A 24,614-nucleotide genomic window follows, 5' to 3' on the forward strand; every position below is an offset into this window, starting at 1 on the left:
GTTCAAGTAATATGGTAGATAAGAGAGTTTTTTACTCCAAATCCAGCCTTCTATTTATGGGAATTTAGGGAGGTACGAGATGCAGAAAATGGATATTCAGGATCTTGGAATGAGGCTATCTTAAACAAATTTTCTTGATAATCCTATAATTTGGCGAACAAAGGGAAGAAACAAGCAAGGTCAACATTTCCTGAAAGGCCACAGGGAAAAACAAAGAAAAAAAAAGCAGAGAAAATAAATGAAAAGTGACAGAAAATGAAAAATCAATAACACACCAGGAATTAGCAAACGTCTTTCAAAAATAACTGAATATTCGTGGTCTCAATTTCCCAAAGTAAAAGCCAGGACTAAAAGACAACCTAATTCATGGCTTTGTCTCAAAGGAAGGCATGTTATCATCAAAATAGACACCATCATAGGGTATGAGAATTAAAAATATATTCTTAGAAAAAGGACTTAGGAAATTTGCATGTGTAGCGTTTCTAATTTCTGGCAAAAAATATATTACAAATCAAAAGATTTTAGTAGGAGGAAACGCCCTGCAGCATGATACATGGTATACTCAACATACCCAACAATATGTCATGTGGAAAAAACTTCTAGAGTTCCCGCTAAGGTCACAATCAATGGCAGACTTCACTGTCTTCAGTAGTATAGTATTCATTATATGCTGAAGGACTTAGCTTAAGCAATAATAGGGAGAAAGAAAATGAAAGGATATAAATGAATGTGCAAAGAAGACATCAAAGTATATCCCTATTGGCTGATGATTTGATTCTAATAAACAAGACCTTAAATACTCCATCAAAACATGCTTAGGGCTGAAATAGTTTAGCATAGTTAAAGAATACAAAATGTATCTGGAAAAACCAGCAACCTTCCTGTTTACCAATGGGAAACAAATTGAAAGTAACTCAATATTATTTTAACAGAGAAAAAAAATACTTCAAGGAAAAGCTTATAAAGAAAACAAAAACCTCTATAATAAAATTCAAAAACCTGAAGAAAGAATTTGAGAAAGACACTAGAAAATGAAAACACACTGCATGCTATTATATGGGAAAAATTCACATACTGAAAATGACTATCTTGGCTCCCACAGGATAAAGATATAGAACTATTAACTCTTCTGCAGCACTCTTCCTATCTGCATGCTGCCATGCTTCCCAACATGGTGAAAATGAACTAATCCTCAAAGACTGTAAGCCTTCCTCATTTAAATGTTTTCTTTTATAAGACTTGTCTTGAACATGGTAGCTATTTACAACAATAAAACCCAAACTAAGTCAATCATAAAGATCCAAACTATTTGAAGTAGCACAGATCAAGAATATCCAAACATTCATTAACACAAATAATTCTGAAGGATATATTCCAATGCTTGGTTTTAAGTTATGTTACTGTGCTGTGGTAATAACAGGGCTGTACTTTCACAGAAAATGACATGTGAGCATATACTTGATGGGCTCTATATTTTACTAAATTTATACTTTCACATATATATATTCATTCCACCATACTCACAATACCTAAGAAATGGAAGCAGTCTAGATGTCCATCAATAGACTAATAGATGAGAAATAAGTAGTACACGAATACAATTGGAAATTACTCAGCTATACAAGAAAATGAAATTGTAAATACTTTGGGTCAGTGAATTCAAGTGGGAAAATTTACTACTGACTGATATGTCAGGCACAGAGAGACAAACATCTATATTTTCTCTCATAAGCAGATCTCACTTTTAAAACATGCTTTGTGTATTTAACTTGAAATACAAGTAAAACCCAGGAAAGGAGAAACGCGCTTTGTCGGGAGATTTAAGATAGAAGAATAGAATTTAGATTAAATGAAAGAAGACAAAATAACAGGAAAATGAATGTCTAAACACGAAGGTATGGGTGCACAGAGGAAATCACACAGTGAAGGAAAAGGCTAACCCAAAGAAGAGGTTTCAAAAGCCATATGAAAGCTTAGTATTTACAACTCAACTAAAAACAATCAAAATAACAAACAACAACGACAAAAACCGCAGTGAAGAGATAGTAGAATACCCATGAGCACAAATGAGAGGCAGGGAATAGAATAGTGAACTAAAAGCAAATTAAGCAAGGATTTCACTAGCTGGGCATGGTTGTGTCCTCAGCTATCTGTGGCTCTCAGAGTCTGTCTAATATTAAAAACAGTCTCTAAACCTGGCTTGCAGTTTTCTCTTTCCTTACTTCCTACTTCCAGATACATGGCTTCAGTTCTCATATTGAGCATTCTGTCCCTTCTATAGTTTGCTGTAAGGGTTATTGTTTGTATCTGAATGAAAGCCTCATCTGTGTACTATACTAATAATGCCTAACAATTTCAGGTCAAAACTGAAGCGAATTTCTCTGGAAGTCTTTTCTTACTTTTAACAATAGGCTAGACATCTTTCCTATGTTCCTTCTATTTTACCATTCATTATGAAGAAAAGTAGTTTCTGGGATCAAAGCCTTAAACACAAGTCCTCAAAGTAATAGACAAGAAGAAAGCAGAAAGGAAACACTTCAGGATATTGGTCTGTACAAAGGGTTTTTTTCTAAGACTTCAAAGCACAAAAACACAAAAGCAAAAATAAACAAAGAGAATTACATCAAACTAAAAAGCTTCTCTACAGAAAAGGAACAATGGACAGAGTAAGGAGAGGACCTACACAATAGGAAAAAATATTTGCAAATTCTTCATTTGACAGGGGATTAACATTAAAGAATACATATTCGGCACCCAAACAATTTACCAGTGAAAGAAATCATGAAAAACATACACAGGTTTAAAACATTAGTAAGTGATTTGAATAGGCAATTACAACAATGACATACAATGCTCAAAATATGCTAATATAACCAACCTCCAGAAAATCGAAATAAAATCTGCAGTAAGCTATCATTATCACTTTACTTCACTAAGAATGGTTATTATCAAGAAGACAACATGGGGTGGGGTATAATTCAGTAGGAAAGTGTTGCACAAGTGAGAAGATCTCCAAGACCTATATTAAATAAATAAAAATGATGATTGATATAAATAGATGGATAAACAGATTGACATAGATACAAATATTCATACATACATACATACATTCATACATAGAACATGGCAAGGCAGTATGGGTTATAATTCTTACAGTATTGGTGAAGCAGAAATAGCTAGATCCCTGAAGCCTGAAGCCTGTGACTTACTACTCAGCTCATCTACCTGGGTCCATCTGGCAAAATAAGATGAAGAGTAATTGAGAGAGATACTTCATGCTAATATATTTTATGTATATATATATATATATATATATATATATATATATATATATTACAAACATAAAAAGGAAGACAAAATAGACCCAGCCCTGTGATGATATGAAGAAAGAGGAAGCTGTAACACACTGATGCTGTGGAAATGTAAATTGCTATTGGTCAGGCAATTATAATATTAAAATAGTAACAGGGTTTTTTTGTTTGTTTGTTTGTATGTTTGTAAAAATTCTACCAGGATTTCCCTGGTAAATGACAGTGTTACATCACCAAACTGGTTACATTTTAATCAAGTAACATGGTCATTTTAAAAATGCTATCATGTAGCACAGATTATTAAGCAGAGTACAATGCTTAATCGGCAAACCTCTTGTGGCATCTAGCCTCTCCCTGTTTAATTATTTTTTCTATTCCCTATTTGATCTATAACCTAAAAAGAGGGCAGGGGTACAAGTTCCTGTACTTCCAGCTTGCTAATTGTTATGCACAACAGGTTGCTAATTATTTTGGGTTGAGTCATTGCTAGCTGATAGGCTATAGCTGTTACCTTCTCATTTTATGTATTCAATTTTAAAATGGAGTCCCTCCCTTCCTCCCCAAGAGCAGCTAGTTGTTTACAGAAAAAAATGAGAGAAAGCAAGATTAATTTTATCCAGCTCCATCCAAAGCAGGGTACTAAGCTTTCTGAGACTTAAGCTTAACAAGTAAAGCCCTGGATAGGCACATGGCACCTTTGCTTGTCAGTGTAAAGCAATGGAGTGTAAAAGATGAGAAGGAGAGAGGAGAGAGGAAAGAGAGAGAGAGAGAGAGAGAGAGAGAGAGAGAGAGAGAGAAGAGAGAGAGAGACAGAGACAGAGACAAAGACAGAGAGAGAGAGAGAGAGAGAGAGAGAGAGAGAGAGAGAGAGACAGACAGAGAGAAAAAAGCACTAGTATGCAGGTAACTAATTAAGATTAGTAGTAAAAGGTGAAAGATTGTCTAAATCCAACACATCTGATACTCATATCTACTGTAACATTTAGTGCATGAAAAATACTAAACTATTCACTATAAGTTTTATAGTAAGTGTGATCAACAAAATGAAAACTTCAAATAAGGTAAATATAGAGAATATACCTTCGAAAAAGAAGTATAGTTCATATGCAAACAACACATTATTAAAAATACATTAGTAGCTTGAATGTTTCTATCAGCAATCTCTCTCTGTTTCTCTTTCATCCCTTTTGTCTATACCACTGTTATTTTTCTCTAAATTTCCTATCATTTTTGTTTTGTTTCTCTCTACAGTCCCATTTTATATTTTGTTACTCATATGCCAATTATTAGAAAATTATTTGAGTGACTAATTTTATCAGGCTCTTTTTGTTCAGAATGTATGGTATGACACTCAGGCATAATTATATGCCATATGTTTTCTGTAATCAGTGATTACATTTGTATTGAGACAAATTATAATGCAGTCCACAGGGATTACTGTTTCTTAGCCCTCCTTGCAGCTCCACCCATGTTAGAATGTGTTCCCACATCTAGTAAATTAATTCCTTTAGTCCAGGATTCTCCTATGAAAATATAAGTGCACTGAAACTGCGTCTTCTGAGATGATATCTTAAGGCTTTACTGCTGTGAACAGACACCATAACCAAGGCATCTCTTACAAGGACAACACTTAATTGGAGCTGGCTTACAGGTTTAAAGGTTCAGACTATTATCATCAAGGTGGGAGCATGGCAGGGTCTAGGCAGGAAAAGTACTGGAGGGGATGAGAGTTCTAAGTCTTAGTCTTAGTCAAATGAAGCCAGGAGCAGACTGGCTTCCATATGGCTAGGAGGAGGGACTCAAGCACACACCCACAATGACACACTTCCTCCATCAAAGCCACATATACTCCAACAAGGCCACTCTTCCCATTAGAGCCACTCCTTGAGTTAAGCATATTTAAACCACCACAGATGCACTTTCCATTTGTAAAAACAAATATAGACTGAAACTACAGTCTATTGACAGCATCCTTGGTAACACAGGCAATGACAGATAACAAGATAATGCCTGTCTTCTGAGAAGTTTAAGAGAGTAAAACACACTCACCAGACTTCTACTACATACTTTCTTATATTCTACTCATTAGTATTACCATGGACTTCCTAGCTAGGATTCAACAAAGAGTGTTTGAATTATATGTAGCTCCTAAAACTCAATGCCAGGATACTTGAGAAAGAAAAATGATCTGGGGAGAAGTTGTATGGAGGAATACTTCTGACTTAGCATTCACAAATGACCTGATACCAAATGCATTATTGGGGAGAAGTAAGTAAACTATCATGTTTTTTAATCTTACCAGTGGAAGGCTTATTGGTGTTGGCTTACTATTCATCATGCCTCTATTTTATTTGTGTATATACTTGATTTGGGTTGTAATTCAAAAGTTATGTATCGCTATTGAATCAGGGAGGTATAGAATAGAACTTTTTTATGTCTTAGACTTTATAACCACCTGCATAGGTTGTGTTCATTTCTCACGCTGATTCTGTCATGTTGAATATAGCTTGTACATCTCTAACATCCAAGCCAGCTTGTGTATATTTGTTACTAGACTATTGTAATTATTTTCAGTTATTGTCTTGTGATTTTTGTTCTGTCAAACAAATGGAAAATGTATTAGCTCAATGAATAATGCTTTGGAATGGGCAAAATCTAATGTGGCTATATCTTATGATTTCCAAATATCACTATTACTAGCAAAAAGAGTAAATCTAGTATAAAATATTAGCCAACAGATCAATTTTTCTCTGTGCCAGTGATCTCATTTATTTCTTGTTCATGACTACCTCCAGGTTTTGCTTGATTTTTGCCTTTTTCTGTTATTTCAAAATCCTTTAAGTGGGGGAATATTTATTATCCTTTACTCATATATTCTGTGTATAACTGGAATATTATTGTTTTGCTTTTTATAGGGAGAAATAAGGAGTAGCACAATAAGAAAATGAAACCTGCCTGTCTAATGTGTCAATCTTAAAGATTCAAAATGTATAATGATATTTTCCCTTTCTATTACTCCAATACCATAAGATTCCTTGAGCATCCAGATGACAGTTCTAACAAGAAGTTATAAAGCTTCAATATCATCAGACTTCAGGACTCTCAAGATAAATTAGTTATGTAAAAATTGGTCACTTGGGGCTGGAGAGATTGTTCCTCAGTTAAGAGCACTGGCTTTTCTTCCATAGGACCACAATTCAATTCCTACCACACATATCTTATATATGATGTTTATATTGGGAACCATAGGTACCAAGGACACTCATGACACATAAATATTTATGCAGACAAAGCACACATACATACCAAATAAAATTAGATTTTTAAGAGAGTCACTATATGCTGTCAATGCTATTCCTTCATAATCATCGAAGTGGTATTGGGTGACAAAATATAATCTTGGCTGTCACTGAATGCTGAAAATATATGTTCTGCTTCAGTATGATGTTGTGATTAAAATCTAAATATATAAGAAACAACTAAAGTGTGTTCATTTCATCAACGTTATGGAAGAATGCACCTCTTCAAGATACATTTTCACTAGTAGAAGTTGTCTCTCAGTGATCTAGCCCTATTTGTTTCAGGGCCAGCAGTTCACTGGAAATGTACACCATCACATCATATAAATCCACTCAAAATAGGGCTTTCATGTTGTTTAAATCTATCAATATTAGAAATTAAAGTTATACTCAAACATATTAATGAGCAATTTGATAATTATGGCCATGATTCTTATTTTTACTTCCTGATATTCCCGAAACTTGTTTGTGCTCTTATTTTGAATGTTTAATGATTCATTTTTATCAGGAAATAGAAGAAATATATTTATAATTCCAGGAATATAATTTCCAAATAAAGTAAATAAACACAGACCTAGGTTGTTTAATATAATGATTTGTGCATCATTAATAAATATGGATTTGTTCAAAAAATATATTCAACTTTGCATTCCTTTACAATCAAGCATATTTTAGGAACATAGTAATGTTTCAAATAAAAATATAATCCCCATAACTAAAGGAAATAAAAAAGAATCTATGCTTCAAGACAAAACATATAATACCTCTTTTTAGATGTTAGCAAGGAAATCAAGCCCTTCCTTGGTCTGTCATAGTCACTTCCATGTATTGTCCCTTAGAAAGACTAACACAGCCTCTCTCCACCTTCTTAGAAGTAAGTAGGTCAAAACGACTTAGCTATTACTTTTCTTATATAACTTTGAAAAATATTTTGCATATAGCAAAATAATTAGAAGATTGTCAAGTACATATGAAGTAAGAGTTGACATTTTTATCAGTGAGTTTGATAAAGCTTGCAACTCTACTTATAACTAGACTTTATTAAAAAGGAATAATTTGTGACTGAAGGTTCCTGAAGAATTTGCAATTGAAAGTTACTATACAACCTCTGTGAACAGAAATTCTAATAATAGTTGGTGTCATCTGTTAAGGGTAATATTTAAATCAGCGGTACCTATCTGACTTGTTGTTATGGGGCCACTGTGTTCCCGACTAGGCAAGGCCTGAGGCAACAGCGTGGGAAATGGCTCTGCCAACCTACCGTGCTGTCTCCACAGTGTTTGGCTGAGCCCTGACCATGCCACCATCCATGAGGAACCCAGTAGAAATGAGACTCTAATGTTTAAAGATTAACCAAAGGCTTTATATATTTGACAATGCTCCACTAACAAGATGTCAATACAATTGGGGGTGTTACTCAATTAACTAACCTAGATATAAATTGTGACCCAGGACTGCTCTCGATACTTGTGTGGTTCTCCATAGCTCCTATATCTCTCGCCTTCTCCTTCCTTGGTCCGCCTCTTCCTCTCCTATTCCTTCTCCTTTTGACTCCTCATTCCACCTACCTTTCATACAGCTCAATCACTGAGCGTTATACAAATGCAGTGGGAAGATATTCCACTACAGTCATCTTTCTGACTTTAACCATTTAGTGAGTTGATCACAGTGGTCTTTTTTATTAGGTTTAAAAAACTTAATCTGTGATTTGCTATGTACTTAAGTGTAGCATATGTTCTAGCTAAACAGAAGATATGAACAGCAATAAAGTACCATTAAAGACAAACTCTCCACATAAAAATAATTTCTGTATTTCAAAATGTTACAACAAAATTTGTTTGAAATACATCCTTAGCTGTTAGATGTACAGTGTGATAAGGGTTAGGATGCATCTTCAATCCATAATATTTATGTGAGAGCTGTAATCAGACTATGTATATTGTAGGAACACCCTATAAATTTTTTATATTCAAATCACATGTTAATTTATATAGATAATCTGGTAAAGATTACTACTATTTTATAGGCTCTCTATCACGAGTGCATTCAGAGTGCAATAAGAAAATGTCATAATCAAAATGACATGTAACACACCTTGTATTTCCTTGAGACTCATCAATCATGAGTTGTTAATTTTATACTTTCCAGTTAGTATTTTTCACCTAGAACCATTTAAACTTCTAGTTGCTAATACTGTCCTACAGTATATATAAAGAAAGTATTCCTTGTTGTTTTTCATGTAAATAATATTAACAGAGAATCAATAAACATTAAATCACAAAAATATAAAGCAGCCTTTGGTGAAACTGTGATGCAAGAGGAGCATTCTATAGGATGTCAAAGAAAAATGCCTTTATATCTGATAATATTTTTTCTACAATTTTCTATTGCCATCAAGCAACATTTTTATATTTATATAGTTTTATATTCAAATACCCTTTGAGGAGAGAAGTGGGAAGCATGAATGTCCTATGACCTTATAGTGATTTTTTCCAGTCTAAAATATCCTTTGCTTTATAGAATGTGGATTAGAACTATTTAGATAGAACATAAGATAGGCAGGTTATAGTTTGGAAATAGGATTTCTGATGTAGTTGTAACAAAGATACATATATATATATATATATATATATATATATATGTACATAAATTTGAGACTAAGATTGTAGAAATATAAATTGAGGCTCTCAGAGGACAGCCATGCTAGGCTCCTGTCTACAAGAGAGGATGTGCCTAATCCTGAAGAGTCTTGATGCCCCAGGGTGAGTGAATATGGGGGAGGCATGGGGAGGCGCCCTCTCAGAGGTGAAGGGGAAAGGGGAGAGGGGAAATCTCTGCAAGGAGAAACCAGGATGGAGGGCAACATTTGGGGTGTAATAAATATAATAAATAATTAATTAAAAAGAAAAATATATAAATTGAAGTTAATAAAGGAAATTAGATCATTGAAGAAAATATACATATCCAGAAGGGAGGATATGGCAGTGGTAAATTGCTCAATTGCTGAGTAAGGATGATGAACTACTCAAAACCACTTAGAAGAAATAAAAGTGGTAGGTGATGGAGATAACCTAAGTTGTATGTAGGCAAGAGGATTCAAGGAAACTCAGAAAATTGCATCTAGATACACTCAATTTTTAATAACAAGTTTATGACTCATAACTTATATTACTGATTCCTAGATGAGACTACCAAGAATCAGAAATAAAAAATGCCTTTTCTGGGATAAATGAATGTCAAAATGAAGACTGTATTGAAATGAAACTGTGCTTTGGATAAAGCTATAATGCATCCTTGATGTAACTAAATGCACTAAGTTATACTACATTGTCAAATCACTTCCGTACTCTAAGCTAAAAAAAAAAAAAAAAAAAAACTATTTTGTCGTCATTCTGTGGTTTGTGACACTATTCCAGGGAACATGAGAACAGACTTATACTAAGATAGCTTATGACAGACTAAGGAATGCTACCACCAAAGTCAAACAAGTGAACCAATGACATTGCAGGGAAATATTTACAGGAGAATGAGTGAAGAGTTATATATAGGACCCAAAATGATTCCAATATACTTGCATCACAATTGCTTCCTGAAAGTATAGTTAACGGCTTATGAAACCTGGATCTTACTGAACACCCTGAAAAATGTTCAGCCACAGATTGGAGTTGTGTTTCTTTTAGATAACTCACTTGGTCTGTTCCTCTTACAGAAATTTGTTCCGGTCTGTGCTTTTTCCAGGCCACTTGGCCGATTTGAGCCTCTTCCATGGTGCTCAGCTTGCCTGTTAATATCTCTCAGCAGTTTTTATAAGCTTTTATATACCTGAGGAGGTAAAATTTGTCTGTTTCAAGAACATGAGATTTTTACTTGTTTACTACCTGAGCTTGTAGAAGTTCCCTGAAAGACCAAATGTTGTATCTTTTCTTAAATAATCTGTTGTTTCACCTCCGTTTTAATATTCTGTCTTAAAGAGTTTCCCTCCCAGAGGAATGGTTAGTTATATTTCAGAAAAATAAATATGGAACAATGTCTGCTGATACATATAGTCATTCCCATGTCAGACAAAGTCAACCTCTAATGAAACAGAAATGTTGGTGGGAGAAAAATATTACTGACATCCTCATTACCTTTTATTTTTAAAGTGCTTATTCGCAAGTGACACATGTCACTTTGTTACACATTATGATAGAATCAGTCATAAGGATCTAAAAACATAATTGGTACTGGATACCAAATATGGGCTTATTCAATATGGTTGCAATTACCAATATTATGTTGATCAATTGTCTATCAAACATAACATGAACATGATGATCAAAATAAATAGCTGGAGAAATATAAATCCATATCATAAAATCCATCAATGAATACTTAAATTCACCTTAATTTCTACAGGAAAAGACTTTTCAACAGATTGTGAACCTCTTAAGAAACATGTTACATCTATGCTCCTAGGCATAGTGCCTAGAACAGTGTCTATTTAGTTCTCAAATATTTACTGAAAAAACTATGTGGAAGCTAATGAATCTCTCACCACATACAAATGGCAACACATCTTTGAGTAAAGGGCTTAAGACTTGAAATTGTAAAACCACCAGAATATAAAATAAGATGATAATAATATGTATAGATCTGGTATGGAAAGCTTTGTTTCTTAATGTGATTCCAAAAGTGTTTTGAAATTTATTCTAGAAATAGACATTAACTGAATACCATACATAACAATTTTAGAAATACATTCAAGTTTTCTGTTTTCCTCACTGAACAAATAATAGGTGATGTGAGACTTTAATGAGAGCTTTTGGATTCACCATAATTCATCTCTTTTATGTCTGTTGTTATTTCAACATCTATTTTTATCTGAACATTTTGCTATGAGTTGAGGAGTGTAAACCAAGGAAATAGTTCAGCCTTTTTAATTCTCACTGAATTAATTTTCTTTCAATAGAAATTGATGTTTTTTCTTCTGGAAACTCATAAAATACAGAAGGTCTGACATATTTTTCTTTTATATTGTTTTTAAAAGGTTTTTCCTGCTTTGAGAATTTTCTAAATTCTAGAATTCAATATGACTTTATCTACATTCTGAGTACCAATCTAACTCCTCCCATATACCAGCCAAATGCCTTCCTCCCAACTTCATATCATTTTTGTTTTTGAAAAACTATTACATCCAGTTAGTGCTACCCATATGCACATTAGTGTCAGATTACCTACTGTTATAAGGAAAATCTACCTGTGGTTGCCTTCTCAAAGATGAATGATATTTTCTACTCTAGAAACTATTAAAAGGCATACAGCCTGTTGATCTTCTAGCCTAACCATGCCATTGAGATGTTTTTCTCTCTTAGTAGCCTTCAAACTTTATAATTTAGGCATTATAAAGCTATCCAGTAGGAAGAAAGTGTTCCATCATTTTAAGATTGATTTACCTATTACTTGTATCCAAAGTATATACTATCTTCATCAATAGGGTCTTAACATATAGTTATGGTGAAAATCCAAGATAAAGGACAATAGCATGTGTTATTTTGAGAACTTTGTGCACTTAATTCCTAACCAATAATTTGAAGTTATGTGTTCCATGCACTGTAAAACAACTTTCACTTATTACTCAATGGAACAACATTCTTCTTCCATTGCAGGGTAAATATAAATTTATTCTCCTGTTTTGGAGTACTAACAACAGATAACACTCATTAGCTCTCCATAAGACTGCATATAATATTGTAGATGAAATGCAAAGCCGGTTAACTTCATGCATATTCAATTCATTAATTAGTCAGTACTTCTTAGTAACTGGGCTAGAGATCATAGATAGATAGATAGATAGATAGATAGATAGATAGATAGATAGATACATAGATACATAGATACATAGATAGATACATAGATAGATACATAGATACATAGATATAAAGAAAGATAGAATATATACAACATAGATCAATATATATTTTATATCTCTATATCTTTATATATCTAATAATCTATACTGTATGTAATATCTATATATCTATAATATATATATATATATATAATCTATTATTTATATAATAGTAAACCTTATCTTTTGCTCAAAATATTTTATTTAAACTTTACAGGTAATCTTCTCAAATCCCCATGATTGTTCATGTGTATTAATAAAGCTCATTTTTTCTTGCTTATTTTTTCCTTCTGTGATTTCTAAGAACTAGATAGAATATCACAGTTATCAATTATTTTTACCATGTAAGTTATTTATTTGAAATCCTGCCACACTTCAACAGAAAACACACACCTGTTACTAAATACTTGTGAAATCTATTGTCAATCAAAGGGTTGCCTTATCCTGTGGTGATGTGTCTTTGAACAGTTTTAATTTTATTGATATTTCTTACTCACTTACTTACATACTTACAGTTATATAACAAGTCTATGCCCACATTCTTATCTTTAAAGATAACAAATATATTCCCAAATGGTTTGTTTCCAAACACTTTGTTCTCCAAATTTTGCATATTTTAGTATCTAACATTTTCTTTTTCTAAATTTAGACATAATCATTTCTATTAATTTCATTTTATTTTTAGCACCTCATAAAATGAAAAGAGAAAAAAAATTTCTAGATCTTGTGTGACCTTCATCTATCACTATGTTACCTCAAATTATTGAAAAATGAATGACCCTAGAGTTGTCATTATTTTGAATAAGTTACAAGTAGAAATTACATTCTGTTCTTTACTTTCTATTCTCTTTTTTCTTTACCACAGGTAATTATCTTATTAAATTTTCTTTTTCTTTTTATTATTTATTTTTGCAATAAAATAAAATATGAAAACTTAAAACTTCACCTTAACAGATATACGATTCGTTGGATTTATTTGGCAAGTAACTACACAGCTTTATCTTGGATATAGTTTAGTTTCATACGTGGATTACACTCTAGGAGTACAAGTGCAGTTGTATAAATAGCCCTTGCTGGAAGAGTTTGTCACAGTACACAGACTTTATTATTTAAATATTATCACGCAGTTTGTAGGTTGTCTCAAGTTAATCCCTTGAGGGTTTTTTTTTTAAGTTTAATTGCACTATTATTCATCTTTAAAACAATTTATTATATTATTTTTGTTAATTTTGTTGTTGCCATCGTTGTTGCTGTTCTTGTTGTTCTTGTTGTTGAAATACTAAAGATCCAACCCAGGCCCCCAAACATATTGAGCAAAAACTTTCACCACTGAAATACATCTGTCCATCCTCAGACCTGTTTCTAACAACTATTATGAATTAATATTTCAGTTATTCTTATTATATTTTATGTTTCTTAAAACTGCTTACTGAAAGAGGTGGGTTGTGAGTGGTCCCATGACCTCCATTTTCTAGCTCTGGGCTCAGCCTTCAGCCCTGAGAAGCCTTGCTGGACCCCAAGAGCATCCTGCTTATCTGTGGAGTCCTGTGCGAATCAAGACTAACAAAGTTATAACCCTGACCCACCCACCAATCCCTTCCAAGTGCAGTCCACCACAGACATAGCCAGAAGAGTCAGGGTACTCTAACCTCTATTGTCTGGCCCATAGCACTCCCTGCCTTCCAGGGAGATCCTGCTGTCATCAGGATTATCCAGCCACAACCAGGAAAAAGAGGTGTAAGAACACAAGCAAGAGCCAGAACAATATGTTACCACCAGAACCCAACTAACCTACTACAGCAGGCCCTAGATATCCTATTGACATTAAATCACAAAAAGATGATCTAAAAACCATGTCTTATAGACATGATAGAGGTCTTTAGAGAGGAAATGAATAAAACCTTTAAAGAGATACAGAAAAATAAATCCAAGCAGGTAGAGTCGTTAAAAGAGGAAGAGTATATACGAAAAGAACTTATAAGAAAATACAATCAAACCAATGAAGGATATGAATAAAATTATCCAAGACCTTAAATAGAAGTAGAAGCAATAAAGACAATACAAACTGAGGCAATTCTGGAGATGGGAAACCTAGAAAAGAGACAGAAGTTGGGGAGAAAATACTCTTAAAAATAGCTACAAATAATATAAAATATATTGGTGTAAATCTAACCAAGCCAGGACATTATGACAAGAACTTCAAGTCTCTGGAGGAAGATATCAGAAGATTGAAAGCTCTCCCATGCTCATGGAAGTAGGATTAACATAGTGAAAATGGCCATCTTACCAACGCAGATTCAATGCAATTTCATTAAAATTTTGACACAATTCTTTACAGACCATAAAGAACAAGTCTCAGCTTCATATGCTAAAACAATCCTACACAATAAAAGAATGTCTGGAGATATCACAATCTTTGACTTCGAGCTGTACTATAGAGTAATAATAATCAAATCTCCACGGTATTGGTACAAATGCAGTCAGGTTGATCAGTGGAATCAAATCAAACATCTAGAAATAAACCCACACAGCTACACACCTTGATTTTTGAGAAGAACCCAAAACCCTACCATGGAAAATGAAGAGCATCACCCAAAAAAAAATGATGCTGCTGTAACTGGATGTCTGTTTGTAGTAAAATGAAAATAGGTCCATATTTCCCACCTTACAAAAAACTCAATTCCAAGTGGATCAAAATCCTCAACATAAAGCAAGATACACTAAATTTAATAGTACAGATATTGAGAAAAAGCCTTAGTACTGGAGACAACTTTCTGAACAGAACACCAGTTACTCAGGCCCCAAGTTTAACAATAAGTGGGACCTCATGAAACTGAAAGTCTTCTGTAAGGCAAAGGATACCATCACTAGGACAAAATTGGAGCCTACAAAATTACAAAATTATAGAATGGGAAGAGATCTTTTCCAACTCTACATCTGAAAAGGAGTTAATATCTAAAATATGTAAAGAATTAAAGAAGTTAGACATCAACAAACTAAATAAGATGTTCTGACATCCCACAAGGGCATTAGCTCTACTATATTCATAGCATTATTTGTAATAGCCAGATATTAGAAATAACTTAGATATCCTGCAAATGAAGAATAGATAAAGTTAGTGTGGTTCATTTACACAATGGAATACTACTCATCTACTAAAAACAAAGACATCATGATTTTTGAAGGCAAATGGTTGGAACTAGAAAATATCATGTAATACAGACCCAAAATGATATGCAAGATTTGTACTTATAAGTGGATATGAGGCATAAAGTACAAAATAGCCATGATATAATCAACAGACCCAAAAATCAAAATAACAAGGAGGGCACATGAGAGGATAGTTGAATCCTTTTTAGAAGGGGAAATAAAACAGATATTGGCAATAGATGGAATTAGGGAACTCACTGTGTCAGGTAATGGGAAGGGAAACAGGGAAGGGGACATATCAAATGTTCAGTAGAAGTAAAGAGAAAAAACCAACTGTGGTGTGAGGTAATCTTTAGGAAGTGCCATCAACCTAGAATGGCGAAGGCCCCAGCAGCTCTTTTGGGTAGACCCTAGCTGATATTCCTAGCAGTGTAAGATATGGATCCTGAAGTGACTACTTCCTGTACCCAGGCAGGACTGTCAGTGAAGGAATAAGAATAAAAACCCACCCAAAAATTTTTGACCTAAACTGTTTCCTGCCTACAAGATGTGCTGGGACAAAGACAGAGTAGAGACAGAGAAAATGACCAACCAATAACTGCCCCCAAAGTAAGACACACCTCATTGTCAAGAACCAATCCTCGACACTATTAATGATATTCTGTTATATTTGCAGACAGGAGCCTAGCATTATTATCCTCTAAGAGGCTCCACCCAGCAGCCAACGGAAAGAGATGCAGATACCCACAGTCAAACATTCAATGAAGCTTGAAGATTCTTATGGAAGAGTTAGAGGAAGAATTGAGGGAGTGAAAGAGGACAGGAACTTCACAGGAAAACAAATTGTGTCAAATAATCTGTACATGTGGAGGCTCTCAGAAGTGGAATCACCAACCAAAGAGCAAAAACTGGGCTGGACCTCTCCCCATGCACATATGAAGCAGATGAGCAGTTTGATCACCATGCGATTATGAATCCCCAAAGACATGAGCAGGAGCTCTCCCAGAATCTATTGTCTACCTACCTGTGGATGCAGTTCTCATAAATGGGAGGCCTTACCTGGCTTCAATGGAGGAGGATGTTGCTAGTCCTGCAGTGACTTGATGTGTAGGTGGTGGGGGAGTTAAGGAGGTAGTGAGGTTGATACCTAAAGGAGTCTCCCTATTCTCAAAAGAGAAGGGAAGGGAGAGCCAGGGTAGGAGCTCTGTGAATGGGTACTAGGAGGAGCTAATACTTGGATGTAAAGTGAATAAAAAATATTTATTTGGAAAAGAAAACAACCAATATTTTCATTTAGTACAGTTTTTACACTTGTTTTTCAATAACCCATTTAATATGGATGACAAGAAGGCCCTCCTAGATAGAAAGAATTGTCTCACATCTAGAGCTATTCAAATCTAAGTCAAATTACTTACATCATTGGTGGTCTCGATAATAAGAATTAGTATATTTTCCTTTAGAAAATTGAGCCCACCAGCAAAGAAGTAATTTCAGGCAGAAATCTGAATCTCAGGCTAGAACAAAGAAGTAGTTTCAGACAGGAATCTAAATCTTAAGCTACAACCAAGATGTAGACTTCATGTATGAAAATGACTTTGGGCTAAGACAGGCAAGTAGGCTCAGATATTTTGGTCATCCTGATAAGACCTTAGAAACAGTGATCATGAGAGTGTTCAAGTAATTGGGTTTAATGTCTTGCTTGTTCTTTGACTATTTGTGTTTATGTTCTTGCTTGTTCCTTGACTATTTGCATCTACTGTATTGCTAGTTCCTCAGCCTAGAACTGAGTTTAATACTTGCATGTAATTAAAATGGTATAAAAGCAAAAAGAAGGAGGGGAGATGGGATAGGAAGTTTCTGGGGGTCAGGAATGGGGAAAGGGGATAACAATTGAAATGTAAATAAATTGAACATCCAATAAAAATAAACAAACAACAAAAAATAATTAGCATATTTGGCCATTTGCACAAATGGCTAGGGATACTCTAATTATTGAACCCTTGCTAGTAAGATATCTTCAAACTTAATCTTTTAAAGATTTTTAATAATTTAGTCTCTTATTAAACATATTTTTTGCGTCAAAGGTTTTTGATTGATTGTTTGTTTGTTTGTTTGATGCAACCTATATGCATTCCTCATTCTATTGTCCATTTACGTCCTGGAAGTAGGTGTTATGTTGAAACTCACTTTACTTGACAAGCTACTTCTTTATTGTTTTGAGAAAAATAACTGACAGGAAGTATCGTAAGGAAGAAATGGCTTATTATAGCTTAGAGTTGAAAAATAGGCAGTTTTTAATGTCAAGGCAGGCCTGGTGGCAAAAACAAAAGACAGCAAGTCATGATGCCTCCATAGTCAGAAAGAAAAGTAATTGGGGATGGATAGTTTATTTTACCAATTTGCTCAGTCTGAGACCCCAGGATTGTGCCTACCTTGTTTGGAATGGTCTATTATCTCTGTCAACATTCTCATAAATGTTCCCAGAACTGTCTTTTAGGTGGTTTATGATTATTATTATTTTTACTTATTCTTCTTTCATAGGATACATCCTGACTTCAGTTTCCCCTATTTCTACTCCACCCACTCCTCCCAATCTACTTTCTCCCCTAAATCTACTCCTTTACCATTTCTCTTCAGAAAAAAAAAAGCAGACTTCTCAGGGGGATCAACTGAACATGGGATAATAAGCTACAATAAAATTAGACACCCAAACCTAGAAAATATCACAATATTTTGTAGATATTATTCTAGATATTATTCACAAAATTCTATTATTCACAAACATTACCATGTACTCATGTATAAATGAACATTAGTTGTTAAGTAAAAGATAATCATGCTACAATTCACAGGCCCAGAGAGGCTAAGTAACATGGAAGGCTCTAGAAGGTGATGCATAACTCTCCCGGGGAAGAGGAAACGAATATATTTTCCATGATAATTCTTATGCCAGTGAAGTTGACAGTAACTATTATTACAACATATTGAATCCATATAGGAGGCGAAGACGTAACTTTTCAAAAAGGTCTTTGTGACCTAATTTCTACATAAAGGGATTTGGGATGCAGCAGAATTATTAATCTGAAAGTAGGGAGATTATTATGCATTCATAAATGTGTTCTACGTACAACAAATTCATTTTTCTAAGAAGGAAGAGGGAGGATTTCTGAATACAGTGGATATAAAAACTTGCAGATGCTGTCCTCTGAGAAGAAAGACAAAGACTAAGAAAGGATGGTCAGCACTGGAAGCTGAACTACACAAGGAACACATTCCTTTAGAATCTCTTTAAAATCCAAGCCCTTAATGTTATCCAGTTGATTATCATTTCAACTTCTGTTCACCAGAACTGTAAGAGAAGACATGTATGTTTTAAGTTACAATGTTCATGTTACTCAGTATAGCAGTCAAATAGACATGTCCAGGCAACAAGAGTAAATTCTGTTTTCAAATTTATGAAGACAAGAATAACATGTTACTGTTGCTTTGTTTCCTGTAGTAGTAATAAAATACCTGAAAAAAAAACTAACTTAAGACAGGAAGGGTTTATTTTACCTCGCAACTTCATGTTACCATCCTTCACATCAGGGACATCACAAGCCCACAGACCTGACAGCACTGTTCACATTGGAACCATAGTCAGAAACAGATAGTAAAGTGTGCATGCTTACACTCCACTCACTTTTACTGCTCATTTATGGATCGAGATCCTTTAAATAGAAAACTGTGTACACATAATGGGTAGGTCTTCTCCATTAGTTTAAGAATTATATTCCAGAGGGAGAGCCACCAAGTAACTTAAGCATTCCTTTACAGAGAGATTCCATCCCAGGAGATTCTAGATTATGAAAAGCTGAGAATTAAACTTCCAAGCACACACAAATAAAATACCCCACACTTAAGAGTCATATAACCACATACTCTTTCTAGGATAACTATTTTCTTGTTGCCATGTCATTCACAGATAATCTTTAAACTTTTGCACATTACACATTTGCGGGAAAGAGAACAGGATTCCTGAGTAGCTCCATTACCCTGTACAAGGGATATTTTACATTTAAATGTGTGTGTGTGTGTGTGTGTAGAAAGGGCCTGGGAGAATGTATGAAAACTGAATTTCTTCAGATTTCTCTCACAATTTCTCTGGAACCAACTTTTGTGTTAATTTATCTATCCAAAAAATTCTGATATTAAGTTTATTATCTCAACATTCCTTTAAAATTGTCCTCAACATGTCCAGACCTACTTAGAAAATTGTGAATTCATAATACCTTAAAATATATTCATGTGTTAGATGGTTTGAGGAAAGTAAGCATGTTTCCAAGAAGAAAATCGATTAATCAAGATAAAGTAGTCTACTTTCTAAACTTGCATCTTATAAATTTAATTTTGAAACTATCTTGTGCATTTTATTTTTAATGAGGCTATTATAAAAGAAAAACTTACAATACAACAAAACCTATTCATTTTATTTCAATGCTATTAGTTTAGCAGTTAAACTCCCCAATTAGCTTTCTCTATTTCATTCTGGATAAGATTATTCATTACTCTTCATTGGTAAGAGAGACTGTAATTTATAACACTGAATTTATAGTTGTTGCTGTTTTTACTTTTTTCATCCGTAACAAAATGTGCTGATAAAGTACATGCTTATTCAAGAACATTTTTCATTTCAGAAAGGCAAGAACAGGTTTGCTAACTCTGAGTTCATTTCTTATCTATTTCTCTCTATGTGATACACATCCTGATAGTGTATCTTCTAAGAAGTTTCTACGCAAATACACATCTTTTTTCTCATGTGTTGTTGCAAAGACATAAAGTTTCTAGGACAATTTAAGGAACATTTCTTTGCCAGTATCCAGTTTTCTGTGTTAACTCCATCTCATTTACGGGCTGCAGTTTACATTGTGAAAAACAATAATAAAGTCCTGGTAATATTAAGTAATAAGAAAAGTGATAAGCCTTTTCCAATTTACCATATCTGGATTTAGAATGCAGTAAGATTGATTTGTTCTCTTTACCTTGTAAGTGCAAGCAATGTGAAGACATTATAATACAATAACTGATGAATCCTTAACTAAAAAGTAATTGCCTTTCATTAAAGGTACAATAAATCATTGTCCATACAGTTTAAATTGAACCATATATAATCATTATTATGTATATTTTCCCTCAGTATAAATTTAGAATTGAAACACTATATATCTGTAAACTTATAAATTGAATCAAGATACATTATTCTAAAAACCAATCACCTGGCTACAATGAGTAATTTATTTTATTTTTTTAAAATTTTATTGGATATTTTATTTACAATTCAGATGTTATCCCCTTACCCCATTTGTTCCCGTCGCCCAGCAACCCCCTATGCTATCTCCCCTCCTCCTGCTTCTATGAGATATGGCCCCACCTAGCCCACCCACTCCCACCTTCCCACCCTCAAATTCCCCCACAAACAGTGTCCAGCCTTCATGGGACGAAGGATCTCCTCTCCTACCTATACCTGACAGGACCATCCTCCCTTGCGTATACAGCTAGAGACATTGGTCCCTCCCTAAGTGCTCCCAGGCTAGTGGTTTAGACCCTGGGGACACTGGTTAGTTGGAATTGTTGCTCTCCTCACGAGATCACCAACCTTTTAAACTCCTTCAGTTTTCACTCTAACTCCTCCTTTGGGAACCCCATGATCAGTTCAATGGTTATCTGTGAACATCTGCCTCTGAATATGTCAGACTCTTGTAGACCTCTAAGGAGACAGCTATATCATGCTCCTGTCAGCATGCACTTCCTGAGGTTTATGTGGTTTGTGAGTTGAATCATTGATATTTCAAGCTTCTGGGCTAAATCCAACAATTTGTGAGTGAATACCATGTGTGTTCTTTTGTGACTGGGTTAGCTCACTCAGGATGATATTTTCTAGTTCCATCCATTTACCTAAGAATTTCTTGAATTCACTGTTTTTAATAGCTGAGTAATATTCCATTGTGTAAGTGTACCACATTTTTTGTATCCATTTCTCTGTTGAAGGACATCTGGGTTCTTTCCAGCATCTGGCTATTATAAATAAAGCTGCTATGAACATAGTGGAGCATATGACCTTGCTATATGTTAGGGCATCTTCTGGGTATATGCCCAGGAGTAGTATAGTTGTGTCCTCAGGTAATGACATGTCCAATTTTCTGAGGAACTGCCAGACTGATTTCCAGAGTGCTTGCACCATCTTGCAATCCCACCAACAATGGAGGAGTGTTCTTTCTCCACATCCTCGCCAGCATCTGTGATCACCTGAGTTTTTGATCTTAGCCATCCTGATGGGTGTGAGGTGGAATCACAGGGTTGCTTTGATTCGCATTTCCCTGATGACTAAGGATGTTGAAGATTTTTTTTTTTTTAGGTTTTTCTCAGCCATTCACATTTCCTCAGTTGAGAATTCTTTGTTTAGCTCTATACCCCATTTTTAATAGAGTAATTTTGTTGTCTGGAGTCTAATTTCTTGATTCTTTTGTATATATTGGATATTAGTCCTCTATCAGATGTGGGATTGGTAAAGATCTTTTCCCAATCTGTTGGTTGCCATTTTGTCCTATTGACAGCGTTCTTTGCCTTACAGAAACTTTGCAATTTTATGAAGTCCCATTCGTTAATTCTTGATCTTAGAGCATAAGTCATTGGTGTTCTGTTCAGGAACTTTTCCCCTGTGCTTAGGTATTCGAGGGTCTTCTCCACCTTCTTTTCTACTAGTTTCAGTGTATCTGTTTTTATGTGGAGGTCTTTTATCTGCTTGGACTTGAGCTTTGTACAAGGAGGTAAGAATGGATTGATTTGCATTCTTCTACATGTACTCCAGTTGAATCAGCACCATTTGTTGAAAATGCCGTCCTTTTTCCACTGGACAGTTTTAGCTCCTTTGTCAAAAATCAAGTAACCATAGGTATGTGGTTTCATTTCTGGGACTTCAATTCTATTCCATTGATCTTCCTATCTGTCTCTGTACCAATACCATGTAGTTTTTATCACTATTGCTCTGTAGTACAGCTTGAGGTCAGGGATGGTGATTCTTCCTGAAGTTCTTTTATTGATGAGAATATTTTTCGCTATCCTGGGTTTTTTATTATTCCAAATGTATTTGAGAATTTCTCTTTCTAACTCTGTGAAGAATTGGGTTGGGATTTGAATGGAGATTGCGTTGAATCTGTAGATTGCTCTTGGCAAGATGGCCATTTTTACTATATTAATCCTGCCAATCCATGAGCAGGGGAGATCTTTCCATCTTCTGAGATCTTCGATATCTTTCTTTAGAGACTTGAAGTTCTTGTCATACAGATGTTTCACTTCCTTGGTTAGATTCACATCAAGGTATCTTATATTATTTGTGACTATTGTGAAGGGGGTCATTTCCCTAATTTCTTTTTCATCTAGTTAATTTTTCACATAGAGGAAGGCTACTGATTTGTTTGAGTTGACTTTATAACCAGCCACTTTGCTGAAGTTGTTTATCAGGTTTAGGAGTTCTCTGGTGGAAGTTCTGGGGTCACTTAAGTATACTATCATATCATCTGCAAACAGTGATATTTTGACTTCTTCCTTTCCTATTTGTATACTTGTGACTTCTTTTTGTTTCCTAATTACTCTGTCTAGGACTTGTTGATGGGACCTGAGTCCCTCTGGCTCCCAGTTGTAACTCTGGGGCGTAAGATAGTGGGTGAGGGTTCTTGCCCACTGCTCTGAGTGCAGTGGCTCATCTAGGATGGCTCTGGATAAGGTTTCTCTACAGGAGCAGACCAGCTAGGTGTCTGCCCCAGCCTAAAGGACCAGGTACGGGGCCGAAGGCCAATAGTATTTCGGAGGGGTTGGGGTTGGGTGGCTGATGGTTCTTGAGCATCCCTGGCTCCCAATTGTAACTCTGGGGCATAGGGTAGTGGGTGAGGGTTCTTACCCATTACTCAAAGTGCAGTGGCTCCTCTAGGATGGCTCAGGATAAGGTGTCTCTACAGGAGTAGACCAGCTAGGTATTTGCCCCAGCCAAAAGTCAATGAGTAATTTAAAACTGTGCTTTTGTACGATTGGTAATAAAAAGAATGTGCTACAACAGATTCTATTAGTTACGTTTTAATCATTGGGATCAAATACCTGACAAAAGAAGCTTAAGAAAGTAAAACCTTATTTGGCTCTTAGTTCAATGAAATCCATTTCATTATATCAGAGTTGGGGAGACAAAAGGAGAGGCAGTTGGTCACTTAGTAACCCCAAGTATGGAAACAGAAAAGAAGTTTAAGGCCAGGCAACAATACATATGAAAAGCATATGTCAAATAGCAGGAGGAAAAGAAAGAAGAGGAGGAGGAGGAGGAGGAGGAGGAGGAGGAGGAGGAGGAGGAGGAATAAAAGAGGGAGGCAGAGAAGCTTGAGGAGGAAGAGGAAGACAAGAAGAAGAGGAGGAGGAAGAACAAGGAAGAGGCTTCACTTTGGGTCTTGGTGTGAGAGTTCCATAGGATACAGTATGCCATGTCAGGGAAGGTATTGTAGCTGAAACAATTCACAAAAATGATGAATGTGGGTAGTCAATTAGCTTTCTTTCCTTCCTTCTTCTCTTCTTCCCTTCCTTCCTTCCTTCCTTCCTTCCTTCCTTCCTTCCTTCCTTCCTTCCTTCCTTCCCATCCTCTCTCTCCTTTCTTTCTTTCTTTCTTTCTTTCTTTCTTTCTTTCTTTCTTTCTTTCTTTCTTTCCTTATTTCTTTCTTTTATTGTGTCATTCTTTCATTCTGTTCTTCTTTTGTTGTTGTTTTTTCCCATAATTGAGGAACCCAGTCCACAGAACATGCTGTGCATGTTTACAACAAATCTTTCCATCTCTACACACCTAGATAATACCTAACAGAAATTGTTCAAGGCCTACCCAAATTTAGATAACCTTCTCAGGAGGCAGGCTTTCTCTCTCTCTCTCTCTCTCTCTCTCTCTCTCTCTCTCTC

The sequence above is a fragment of the Grammomys surdaster genome, unplaced genomic scaffold, assembly GCF_004785775.1.
Source record: "Grammomys surdaster isolate TR1022 unplaced genomic scaffold, NIH_TR_1.0 196, whole genome shotgun sequence".
Lineage (NCBI taxonomy): Eukaryota > Metazoa > Chordata > Mammalia > Rodentia > Muridae > Grammomys > Grammomys surdaster.